Genomic DNA, 13,284 nt, shown 5'->3' on the forward strand with positions numbered 1-13,284 from the left:
CACTCTCAACTTCTCCAAAATGACCAAACCATAATTAAGCTTGAACTATTTACGAACATATACAGAAAACATACAGAGCTCACAAAACATCATTTTATCCCAAACAGAGCTCACAAAAACACATCTTGCACTATACCCTATGTGAGTGGCCCACTCACCAACCACACACAGCACACACACACACACACACACACACACACACACACACAACACCACACACACACACACACAGCACACACCAGCCAGCTTATGTAGTTACCAAAACTTACAGTTGCAGGCCCGAGTGATGCTGGGAGCGGCGAAGCCAGAAACTTAACGGGCCGCCTCCACTCTCGGAGCAAACCAAAATAAGAGGTACCTGGTTAGTAGTTCAACAGGTATGGACTCTTGTCCAAGTTCAGGTGAAGAGGAAGAAACCAAACCGTGTCCTAAGATGGTGATGCGGCCACCCCTCTGCGGGTTCAGGCGGTAAGCTCCAGTGAGTATCTCCAGGAAAGGATATCCTCCAAAAGCACACTTTTAGCACTTCACAAATGACTAGTCGTCATCTCCGAGCCGGAATGATGAACAGGTAGTTTCTGTAGCTAGCTGAGTTAGCTGAACTAGCTCTCATCCAATGCAATTACCTTAGCCAGCAAATGCTAAATGTCCATATGCTAAACCACTTTAAAATAACAGACACCTTACTGCAGGACAAACTTCGAGTTGAAAAGTGCTCAGTAGTCCAAAAAGCATTAACAAGTGTCCATTAACGACCACTGGCTTTTTTCACTCACGTCAAGCTACTACTCACAACAGACTGACAGCGGTGGTATACAGACACAGCACTTCCTTTTGCTCTTCACAATAAAACAAAAATAAGATACATCAAAAGCATTTTATACTTGTTTTAACTATGCCAGGTAGTTTTAACAGTTTTTCATTCCTTTAAAGATACATGAAATACCCATATTTATGTAATATATTTAACAATTCAAACTTTTTAACCCTCTTAACTAACAAATCTCATGAACTTTGTCATACATTTGTCCGGGTTACACCCTCCCCATGCTAAATGTCTGGTGTCCTCATCAGACAAACAACTACAACTATGTGAAGGTGCAATTAAGTTTACCAATGTGTATGGTAATACCCCTATGTACTATTGTGAGAGGTTGATCTTTGGATTTGCCGGGTTGATCATAAGTCAGTTTGACGACAGGTTTAACCGTTCGTCTGGGTCTAGAAGGTGTTTGTGTCAGTATTATGGCACGAGGACTTGGTTGTCGTGTGTCTTCTTCACTTGAGACAGGTTCAGGCTCTGAATCTGATTCAGTGGCACCATCTTGCTCATTATCCTCTTCAACAGAATGATCTCCTTCTGAGACACTGTCATTCATAGGCATATTTCTTTCTCTCTGGTCAAGGTGTGTCATGACTGGTTTCATTTCTCTCTCTTGAGTAGCTGTTCAAGGTAAGTACTGTAGGATCTTGGGGTCTTACATACTCAAAATCGGAAGACTTGGATGACAGCTCGGCTCCATTTGTGCTGAATGATCAACAGAAGTATGCTCACTCCGCAGATTTCTTTGTGCAGTGGCTTTCTTTGCACCTCTTCCACTTCATCTTGCATAGGGATTCTCACAAGATCTCCAATCGGCAAGAGATTGTCCCTGTGCAGGGTTTTCACTTTTCCATAGCCATTTTGGGGTTTCAACTTGTACACTGGGAGGTTTGGTAGCTGTTCAAGGATGATGTAGGGAACATCATTCCAACGATTTTCAAGTTTGTGTTTCCCCTTTAGACCAAGGTTCTTCACCAAGACTCTGTCCCCTGGTTAAAGGTTCTGGACCCCAATCTTTTGTCATAGGCTTTCTTGTTGCGAAGGTGAGCTTTGTTAGAGACTTCAGCAGCCATTTTGTAAGCCTTTTGTAGGTCTTTCTTCAGCTTTGTAACATAAGCCCAGTGTTGCGTTTCTCCTTTGTCATTTGGAAAGGTACCAAAGCACAGATCAACAGGGAGCCTGGCTTCTCGCCCAAACATAAGGAAATAAGGGAGTACCAGTGGAATCACATTTGGGTACTGTTATAAGCATGTACGAGATGAACACATGCTGGCTCCATTGACGTTTCTTCTCTTGACTTAGGGTGCCTAGCATTGACAGTAGGGTTCTGGTTGAAGCGCTCAGGTTGCGGGTCACCCTGGGGATGATACAGCCTTGTACGTGACTTCCATATTCCTAATATTTTCAGAAGCTCTTTAATGAGTCTGGACTCAAAGTCTCTGCCTTGATCCGAATGGATACGTGCAGGTAAGCCATAGTGGATGAAAATACTTTTCCACAAGGATTTTGGCGACTGTGAGAGCTGTTTGGTTTGGTGGTGGGAAAAGCTTGGGCGTATCTCGTAAAGTGGTCTGTTACCACTAGCTCATTGCTTATTCCTTTTGAATCAAGTTCCATCGAAGGAATCTATGCAGACCAGGTCCATGGGGCCTGTGGTCACAATCTGGTGCAAGGGTGCAGCTCTTTGGCATGGAGTTTTTCCTTAGAACACACTCTCTACAGTTTTTTATGTACTGCTTACCACCTGCATGGCCATTCTTTGCCAGAAGAACCTGCTTCTGAGCATGTCAGTGGTTCTCATCCACCCCTAAATGGCCAAGGTCATCATGCATGGACTTCAAGACAACTGTCCTAAACTTAGTTGCAGTACAAGCTGGTTGTCTGCTGGTTTGTCTGTTTTCCCTGTGTGGCTAGGTACTCACACGGTATAGTAGTCCATCTTTCATGACTAACTTTGCAATGTCTCTTTTCATGGCTTGCATTTCAGGATTTGACTTTACATCTTCAGGCAACTTGCCTGAGTTCATGGCCTGCATGGTAGTCTTTATGACTACATCTTGACTTTGGGCAATGATCAGCTCTTGTTGAGACATTTGGTTTAAGGTATTGAGTTGTATGCGTGTTGGGTAAGCATACACATCAGGGAGGACTTCGGGAGGAGCTCCAAGTTGCTAATGTACTTGGGGGAGTCTTTAGGAGAGTCAAGAGCACCAACATGCTGGCATATTGACTTAACGCCAGAGTGTGAGATACTTTGCCACTCCATCTCGTCTCTTGGTTCCATCCTGGGACAACAGATCTGCATCAATATTGTTCCGTCCAGGGACGGTAGATGATGTCAAAATCGTACACTGACAGATCCGACAAGCCACCAATGTCCCGTTGCGTTAAGTTTGGCAGTGGTGAGGGCATACGTTAGCGGATTGTTGTCAGTGGCGTACAGTGAAGCGGGCTCCATATAAATAATCATGGAACTTCTCAACCTATCGCCCACTTTAAGGACAGGAACTCCAGCTGGTGGATGGGGTAGTTTCTCTCAGAGGGGCTTAGTTGGCGACTCGCAAAGGCCACAGATCTCAGTCCTTTGGGCTACTCTCGATAAAGGACGGCCGCAAGACCACTTAGCTTGCATCAACATGCAATACATATTGCTTGTTTTGGATCAGCAAAAGCCAATACTGGGGCGTTTGTGAGGCAATGTTTGATCTTTTCCAAAAGCCTCGGGTGCATGACTCATCCCATCTGTCAACAAATGGTTCCCTTTCATTCAAATAGGTATTGTTTGTTTGTTTTTGGGACTTTTCCCTCGCTGTGTGGGGAGGAATATCCCTTGGTAAGGGATGTCAGAGGGCGAACAATTGACGAGTAGCTTTTGATGAATCGTCGGTAGTAACCACAGAAACCTAAGAAGGATCGCATGGCCTTTAGGTTGTGGGGTCTGGGCCAGTGGGTAACAGCTTCAATCTTTGTCGAGTCAGCAGCAATGCCATCAGCTGAGACAATGTGGCCGACGTACTTGACTTCTGTCTGACAAAACTGGCACTTGTCAATCGAAATCTTTAGACCTACTTCTTGAAGTCGGTCGATGACTTTCAACAGCCTTTCCTCGTGTTCCTCTAATGTGTCGGCCAAACACGATCAAATCATCCAAATACTACAAGGACTTGAAGGAGGTTCATGTCACCAACCTTCGCTTCTCCATCAAGCTTGGAAGGTTGCAGGTGCTCCAGTGATGCCCTTGGGGCATTCTATCAAACTCATAGAAGCCCAGAGGACAGATAAAGGCAGTTTTTTTTCTTTGTCCTCTTCTTTCATGGGGATATCTGATAATAGCCACTCTCAGATCCAGAATGGTAAACCACTGCTACCTGAGAGGCAATCAAGGCTTCGTCAAATGCGTGGAGTAGTATGTTGTCCGTATGGTACGGCTATTCAGTGTACGGTAGTCTATACACATCCGGACATCTCCGTTTTTTTTCTGACGATTAAGGGCTTCTGGACTCTTTGATAATCCCGGCTGCTAACAGTAGTTCTGATGTGACAGCGCACATCATCGATATCTGCAGGAGCGATGCGACGGGATAGTTCACGGAATGGTCTTGGATCTGACATACGGATGCTGTGCTCAACTCCCTTGGCTAATCCTACATCACGCTCATCTAGGGAGAAGACTGTTGCTCTTTCAGCTAGCCTTTGATGTAGTCTTGTATTCCATTGCTCAGGAACAGGCGATTCTCCGAAGTCTATCTGACTGGCATCAAATTGCTTGGGCTTGGACTGATGACAGGGTACTGTTGTGACAACATCAGCAACACAGAGTTGCCCTACAATAGCGCCAACAGGTAAATTTACACTCTTTAGCGACTCATTTTGAATCAGGACCATACATTGGTTGTTTTCAGTGGCACTGCTCGGTATCACCATAGGTTGGAGTAATACCTCTGCAGGCAGTGGATTGGTTGCTGAGGCTTCAATCATCAGGATTTCTTTAGGGAGGAGCAAATCTAACATGACAGAACAGGTAGCTTTGAGGCTGCCCCCTGCAGGTATGGTTAGGGATCCAGAACCTTCCCATTTTACAAAGCCTACTGCAGCGTCCTCTTCAGTGGTTGATGGGGTAATGCTTGTCTTTGTACTGGGGCAAGAGCTTTGAATACCAAGAGCATGAGCTGAAATGCCAGGGGTGTCACAGCATAGCTGGGCCAAGCGTTTGGAAAGACTGGCTTTGGCATTAGTCCCTATGATGACAGGTGTCTGATCAGGACCTGGCTGATCGGGACAAATCAGGGCTAGGACAGACATGGTGGTTGGGGCTCCAGTCACTTTCTTTGGGAACTCCATATCAACAACCACATAACCAAGGTAGGGGTAGCTAGAGTCACTTAGGCCCCATATATCAAGTTTGTTCACTGATGAGTGATGGGCATATTTGGCAGTATCGTCTGTACCAGGACTCAAAAATGATGCTGACACGGGAACCACTGTCCAACAGTGCATCACATAGGTGCCCATTTACTTTTAAGGGCTCAACTGAAGGTGGGCCTATTAAGCCTTCAGGTACTCCGGGCTCCAGGAGATCTATCGCACTTTTTCTCATTGTGCAGTTAGGATCAGTAGGGGGTGTGGCTTCAGCTTTTGGCAGTGACCTATTGGTCTTGGCTTTTTTTAGTGCTTGGAGCAGTCTCGAATAACTTGCTTTGGTTTTCAGGTCTGCTGCATTTTCCCTGCCATATGACCATTTTCACCACAACGGTAGCAAAGCGTTCTTCACTTTCGGTTGAGGGACTTGACTGGTATGTTAACCACCATTACAACTTGTGGAGCTGAGTTTGACGTCTTGAGGTCTTGGAATTCACTTTTTGCTGCAAGTGCTTGACCGTGTTTTTCAGTGTTATTACTTCAGGATCCAATCTGGTTGCGGTATCAGTATTAGCTGGACTCCTTTCAGTAATTGCCTCTTCAGGCTGAGGTTGAGTGGCGAGAGCTGCAAACATTCGACTTGACTTCCTTTATTTCTGCTCGCAGGTGTTGTATTTCCGACTGTCTATTCTCTGCTTGAAACTTTGGTATGGACAGTGTGGACTGACTGGTTGAGCTTTACTCGGGAGGCTTCGTACTCCTCTTCTGTCCGGATTTCTCTTAATAGCTCTAAAAAGGTGGGGGGTTTGGCTCGCCTTTCTCTTAATCTGAGTTGCAACAACATTAAGTCAGCATTGACTGCCCCTTTAAGCAGCTGATCGACTCTGTTTGTGTCCATATTTTTGGCTGGCAGGCCACCTCGTTGTATGACTTTGGTCAGTGTACGCTCAAGCCTTCTGAGGAAGTCTGACAGCTTTTCCCCAGGTTGTTGTTGTAAGAGTCTAAAAGAGAAATACAAATCATCACCAGACTCAGCTAGGCCAAAAGCACTTTCGAGGGCTTCTAAGCACTTTACTGGTGTAATATCAGGACCTGATAGGCGTATTGCTTTGATCACTTCCAGAGCTGGTCTCTTTAAACTCTCCATTATCCTTCTTCTTTTGTCTTTGTCAGAGCCATCACTTTCCTCAACCATCAGGTAAGCTTGCTCTAGCCAATGGTCAAATTGTTCCTCTCCAGCTGAAGTAGGTAAAATACCTGAGAAGACACGCAGGCGGCGATACCCTCCGCTCTCTGCAGCAGGTTTGTTTGTCTTGTCTATTAGGTCAGTAACAGCACGAATGAGGGACTCTTCTGGAGAGGGAGTAGGCTGTGAATCAGCAAACAGAGCTTGTACATCATTCATGGTTTTTCCCTCTGCCTGTAAGAGAGCGATCAGTTTAAGGTTAAAGTCATCCTGAAGACTGGACTCATCAAATGCAGTGATAATTGGCCAGGCTGCCAAGGCTTCTGGTGCTGCCATTTCTGGTGGGACACGTTCTCTCGGCATTCACAAAGCACAAGCATTTCCTTTTCAGAGTCACCAAAAGTCCTTCCTCTGACTCGGACTCGACCAAGACACTTAATGGTTTGCATCGTCTCTTCGATGACTGTTATCGCTGTGTTTTCAGGGACAACTGTCAGCAGGGCATGGCCCTCACTGAGCCCCTCTACACGACACCACTTCTTCAGCTTGTCAACTAAGGTGTTGGCCATGTTGTATGTGTATAAATGTGAATATTAGGGGGGAAATTAGAACTATAGGTGTGACTGTAGGGTTATAAAACACAGTAAGCAAAGTAAGTATATCCCAATTAATCTCAATATGATCCCAATTAATCTCAATACTATCCCAGCAGTGCCTCCATTTTATGTAGCCTGTTATGGATTGGGGGGTGTTTGGCTGGCCCTGTTTTCTCTGTGTCTCCCCAGGTGGTTCTGGGGGGGTTTATTGTCATGGAGTGGGGGGTGTTTGGCTGGGCCTGCTTTCTCTGTGTCTCCCCAGGTGGTTTGCATTTGGTCCTGAGTTGAGAAGAGGTGAAGTGTGCAGAGGATCAGAGAACCTTACTCATTGCCTGCACCTGCTGCCTGTCTACAAGTGCAGATCAACAGGAGAACAGCTGGAGTGCATTCCCTGATGAGGCCTGCTGGATTTAAGCCCTGAAGATACAGGGCTTCTTTGCCAGAGGATTACCTTTGTGCCATCCGTGTGAGGCTGACTTGGAGAGATCAGCTTCATTACAATAGACGCTGAGGACCGCTCCGGGTTTGACGCACGTGTCTGAGAGAGAGGAGAAGTGAGGTTCTCAAGCTGTACTGCGCACTTCCTGAGGTACCTTAATGTTTATGGTTTCTAATAATTAACAGCTGTAATTGAGCGTGTTACGTTAATTGTTTGGTTCGCTCCTCACCGCCGTTCATGGAAAGTGTTGGTTGGCACTTGCGGTGAGGAGCTACCTTTAACGTAAGCCTGGAAGTGTTTGCTGAGTATATGCTTGCGTGAACTTCCCTCTGAGTTGAAGGTTTGGGCTGACTAACCTCGTTCTCCTCTTCACAGACGCGGTGGTCCGTGCAGCCGCCTGGGGGGGGGTGTCAGCAGGGTTCCTGAGTCCAGAACATTTGTGGCTCCGGTCCATTTGCACGCGCCGTCCTCCCACGCCAGACCGCTGCTCCCTTTTGCACATTATCACACAGTTGGTTAATAAATCAGTTTTCTTTGAACCGCTCTCTGTTCTTTTAACGCTGGGTCCGGTCAGACGCTGGTTCGGGTCCTCCGGGCCGCGTCAGCACACAGAACAGAATCCTCTGGCCAAACATCACGGACCCAGCGGCAGCAGAGTTGGTACCGTGCCGGGAAGGTGGCAGCAGACGTTGGAAGTTATCCGGGATCAGTTGCGGGTGCTCTCCGCCCGGGTTGTGCGTGTTAGTGATCCTAATATTGAATAATAGTTTGAACTCTCTTGCAGCCGTGTTCCTGTGATGTTGCCTTGTCTATGGAATTGGCGTTAAGCGTGATCAGCGACAGCTTCGCTTCACACTCCAACCGGATGAGAGGTTAGACGGGAGCTGCATGAGTGTGTGATTGGAGGGTGAACGCGCACGGCGGAGTTCTGCAGCACGGGTCGCTTTGCGTCCTGCTGTTACAGTCGTAGCCCCGTTTCCCCGGGTGAAGATGGCTACTACGTCTGTTGTATCAGCTCCGGACTTATTAGTTAAATCACACTTTAGCTGTATGCTACACGTAGCTGCTCACAAGTAAAGCAGTGTGTGTTGAGTTTACTCGGGTGCCACAGGGCTTTTCATTTTTAGCACTCTGGCTCCCCCTGCTGGTGACTGAGCCACATTACCATCACAGCTCTTAAGGTAGAACATAGATGTTCTATTTTTTGAGCATGACGGTATAAGTCACTTATCAGTTAGTTTCTTGTTGCTTTATTAATTGTGGGGGTTTTATATGTGGGATTTAAACTGTTTTTTGTGGGTTATAGCACTGGTAGTTGGTCCGGTGGTATGGACAGATAGGCTGTCTGGAGCACAGTACTGGACTCAGGTAATTAGATGCCAAAACTCACTCGTTTAAGTTTGTGGTAGGACAATAGCTGTGTTGACACAGATGTATCTGTGCACGTGTCTAGTGGTGTCTGAATGAGAGTGTTTGACTTAAGGTGAAGGTTTGAGGCTGAGAGATGAGAGGCACATTAATCACTCCTCAAAGCTTGGACTGTCACTTTGGTCACAGGAGCAAGGTGAATGACCAAAAAAAAAAAAAAAAAAAAAAAAAAAAAAAAAAAAAAAAGGTAAATGCAAGTCATCATACTCCACATTCAATGCTGCTGGTTATCAGTGCACATGTACTTTTTGTTTTATTATTTGTTAGGTTTTTATTTTAGTCCCACCCCCAGGATTTGATTGTAAATGTCCTCTGGGGGGTGATGAGGGAGGGGTGATTGGGGTCGTTTTGTTTTTTATTTCCCGGTCCTCTACCTCCAACCCTAGTCACTTCTGTACCGTTTGTCATTAGTGTTGCTAGGGTGGTGCAGGTTGGTGACGCTGGGGGTTTCCCCGAAAACCTCTGCACCTGGGAGGGGGGGTTTAGGGGCGTTTTATTTTATGTTAATTCCCTGTTCCACCTCCGGCCTCAGCGCGCTGTTGAGCCGTACGCCATCGGCATGGCTGAGGTTTGATGCAGTGGAATATACTTCCAGCTAGGAGCTGGGTTGAAAGTCGGGGGCGTGGCGCCGGTTTGTGCCGTACGCCATTACCGCAGTTCCACTCCTCCCGTTTGACTTTTAGGTATAGTCATAGGTAATGACACTGGACGTACTTCCAGTTTCCCCTGCGCTAAGGGGGTGGGGTTGGGCTCGTTTTGTCCTGTTTTCTCCCCTGGATTCAGTTGTTTTGAGCTGTTTGCCATTACAGTACCTGACAACTGGTTCTGGAGGGTTTCCAGGGTCTCTCTGGGTTCTGGGGGGGGGCAACAGGTTTTTCCGTTTTCTGTTTTCCCCCGGGGTTGTTTGTGTGTCCACTGGGGGGCTTGGGGTTTGTTATGTTTCTCCCAGTTTCCATTCTCAGGGTATGACTGTGATGTCCTCTGGGGAGAAATATGGCTGTGGGTCCAACTGGCCGTGAGTGGCCGGGGCTGGGTTTGTTTGGTCATGGGGGTGTCTCCTGGAGTTTGATGGGACGGTCCTCTGGGAGACGCAAAAAGCTAATGTATGCGACTTTGGATCTCAGATGAACCTCGGCTATGGTTATTACTCCTGGAGCTGGCGATGATGTCCTCTGGGGAGTGTTGGGCTCTACATGTCGTCTGGGGGGGTGTTAATTTGTTTTTCTTTTATTGGGATTATGTTTGGATTGTGTTTGTGGGGCTCTGTTGGGGTTTTGGGATTGTATTTTTTCTTTTCCTCCCCAGGGTTTGATGGGACGGTCCTCTGGGGGGGTTGTTGGGGTTCTTCTATTTGTTTTATGTTGGACTATATTGTGGGACTCCTTTGGGGTGTTTTGGACTGTTTTTGTTTTGCTACCAGCCAACATGCCAGCCAAGTTGCCTTGTCTCGTCACCGGCCTGTCATGTGTTTCCGCCGTGGACCCAGGAGGGTCGCGCCACATGTCTCCCTGCCGTGGACCATGGAGGATGGTGCCGTTTTCGGAGCAGGTCCGTGTGGTCGCCGGGAGGCTTCCCTTTGAGGAAGGGGTATTGTTATGGATTGGGGGGTGTTTGGCTGGCCCTGTTTTTCTCTGTCTCCCCAGGTGGTTCTGGGGGGGGGGGTTATTGTCATGGAGTGGGGGGTGTTTGGCTGGGCCTGCTTTCTCTGTGTCTCCCCAGGTGGTTTGCATTTGGTCCTGAGTTGAGAAGAGGTGAAGTGTGCAGAGGATCAGAGAACCTTACTCATTGCCTGCACCTGCTGCCTGTCTACACGTGCAAATCAACAGGAGAACAGCTGGAGTGCATTCCCTGATGAGGCCTGCAGGATTTAAGCCCTGAAGATACAGGGCTTCTTTGCCAGAGGATTACCTTTGTGCCATCCGTGTGAGGCTGACTTGGAGAGATCAGCTTCATTACAATAGACGCTGAGGACCGCTCCGGGTTTGATGCACGTGTCTGTGAGAGAGGAGAAGTGAGGTTCTCAAGCTGTACTGCGCACTTCCTGAGGTACCTTAATGTTTATGGTTTCTAATAATTAACAGCTGTAATTGAGCGTGTTACATAATTGTTTGGTTCGCTCCTCACCGCCGTTCATGGAAAGTGTTGGTTGGCACTTGCGGTGAGGAGCTACCTTTAACGTAAGCCTGGAAGTGTTTGCTGAGTATATGCTTGTGTGAACTTCCCTCTGAGTTGAAGGTTTGGGCTGACTAACCTCGTTCTCCTCTTCACAGACTTGGTGGTCCGTGCAGCCGCCTAGGGGGGTGTCAGAAAGGTTCCTGAGTCCAGAACATTTGTGGCTCCGGTCCATTTGCACGCGCCGTCCTCCCACGCCAGACCGCTGCTCCCTTTTGCACATTATCACACAGTTGGTTAATAAATCTGTTTTCTTTGAACCGCTCTCTGTTCTTTTAACGCTGGGTCCGGTCAGACGCTGGTTCGGGTCCTCCGGGCCGCGTCGGCACACAGAACATAGCCCACCTTTACCCACGGTACTAGGTAAGGGCTCCCCGAGCTCTTATATTTAGTATTAGAGACTACTGAAGGTTAACTACTTTAACTTACTGCCTCTTTAGTCTCATGTGCCCTTTAAGTGCAATATTACTCTTAATTCACCCTTCAACACACAGTGGTCAAATCAAATCACAGCCACATACACTCTTAGACTTCTCCAAAATGACCAAACCATAATTAAGTTTGAACTTATTTACTGAACATATAACAGAAAACATACAGAGCTCATAAAACACATTTTATCCCAAACAGAGCTCACAAAACACATCTTATCCCAAATTTTGCACTATATACTCTATGTGAGTGGCCCACTCACCACACACACACACACACACACCAGCCAGCTTATTTAGTTACCAAAACCTTACAGTTGCAGGCCCGAGTGATGCTTGGGAGCGGCGACGCCCAGAACTTAACGGCCGCCTCACTCTCGGAGCAAAACCAAAATAAAGAGGTCCCTGGTTTAGTAGTTCAACAGGTATGGACTCTTGTCCAAGTTCAGGGGAAGAGGAAGAAACCAAACCGTGTCCTAAGATGGTGATGCTGCCACCCCTCTGCTGGTTCAGGCTTAAGCTCCAGTGAGTGATCTCCAGGAAAGGATGTCCTCCAAAGGCACACTTTTAGCACTTCACAAATGACTAGTCGTCATCTCCAAGCCGTAATGATGAACAGGTAGTTTCTGTAGCTAGCTGAGTTAGCTGAACTAGCTCTCATCCAATGCAATTACTTAGCCAGCAAATGCTAAATGTCCATATGCTAAACCACTTTAAAATAACACAGACACCTTACTGCAGGACAAACTTCGAGTTGAAAAGTCCTCAGGTAGTCCAAAAAGCATTAACAAGTGTCCATTAACGGCCACTGAGTTAACGATCAGGAAACTTAGTCAAAAAGCGGCGCACATGTTAACTTCAAAGTGCGTACCTGGCGGTACATCAAAAGCATCTCCCTCCTGACTTTTTTCACTCACGTCAAGCAACTACAACAGACTGACAGCGGTGGTATACAGACACAGCACTTCCTTTCGCTCTTCACAATAAAACAAAAATAAGATCCATCAAACTTTTCTAATAATTTTCCAAATTATTAGAAAAGTTATTCAATAATAGATTAGACAAATTCATAAATAAACATAAATTACTTACTGATAGTCAATATGGATTCAGAGCACATAGTTCAACATCACTTGCATTAATAGAATCAGTTGAGGAGATTACAAACGCCATAGACCACAAATTACATTCAGTTGGAATATTTATAGACCTTAAAAAGGCTTTTGATACAATCAATCATGACATATTAATCAATAAACTTGAACAGTATGGGATTAGGGGGTTGGTGTTGCACTGGGTGAGAAGCTACTTAAGTAACAGAAAACAATTTGTGAAGTTGGGGGAATATACATCATCATGCTTGGACAATGCTTGTGGCGTCCCACAGGGGTCAGTATTGGGTCCAAAACTGTTTCTAATTTATATAAATGATATTGTCGATGTTTCCAAAATATTAAAATTAGTATTATTTGCAGATGACACAAGCATTTTTTGTTCAGGGGGGGGATTTGCAGGAGTTACTGAGGAGGATCAGTATAGAAATGGGAAAATTGAAAATATGGTTTGACAGAAACAAATTATCATTAAACTTAAGTAAAACAAAATACATGTTATTTGGCTATTGTAATACAGACATACAGGTTCAGTTACAAGTCGAGGGGGTAGATATTGAAAGGGTACATAAAAATAAGTTTCTGGGGGGTGATAATAGATGATAAGATAAACTGGAAGACTCATATAAAACATATACAAAGTAAACTGTCAAGAAGCATTTCAGTTCTAAACAAAGCAAAACATATTCTGGACCACAACGCACTCCGCATTCTTTACTGCTCACTGGTTTTACCATA

At 46.1% G+C, this 13,284-nt stretch overlaps 1 long non-coding RNA gene across 2 annotated transcripts in view; it reads right to left on the reverse strand.

The window, feature by feature from the left end:
- The window catches only part of LOC117530507, a 112,387-nt gene extending 100,151 nt beyond the window's left edge, over positions 1–12,236 (reverse strand). Inside the window, exon 1 of one of the 2 annotated variants that reach the window (XR_004566386.1) lies at positions 11,750–12,236. This is a non-coding gene — a long non-coding RNA (uncharacterized LOC117530507). Of the gene's footprint in view, positions 1–269; positions 307–11,749 lie in introns of those variants that run through there. The other variant, XR_004566387.1, reaches the window with a different exon arrangement.
- Positions 12,237–13,284: the final 1,048 nt, after the last annotated feature.

Source organism: Thalassophryne amazonica, chromosome 18 (genome assembly GCF_902500255.1).
Source record: "Thalassophryne amazonica chromosome 18, fThaAma1.1, whole genome shotgun sequence".
NCBI lineage: Eukaryota > Metazoa > Chordata > Actinopteri > Batrachoidiformes > Batrachoididae > Thalassophryne > Thalassophryne amazonica.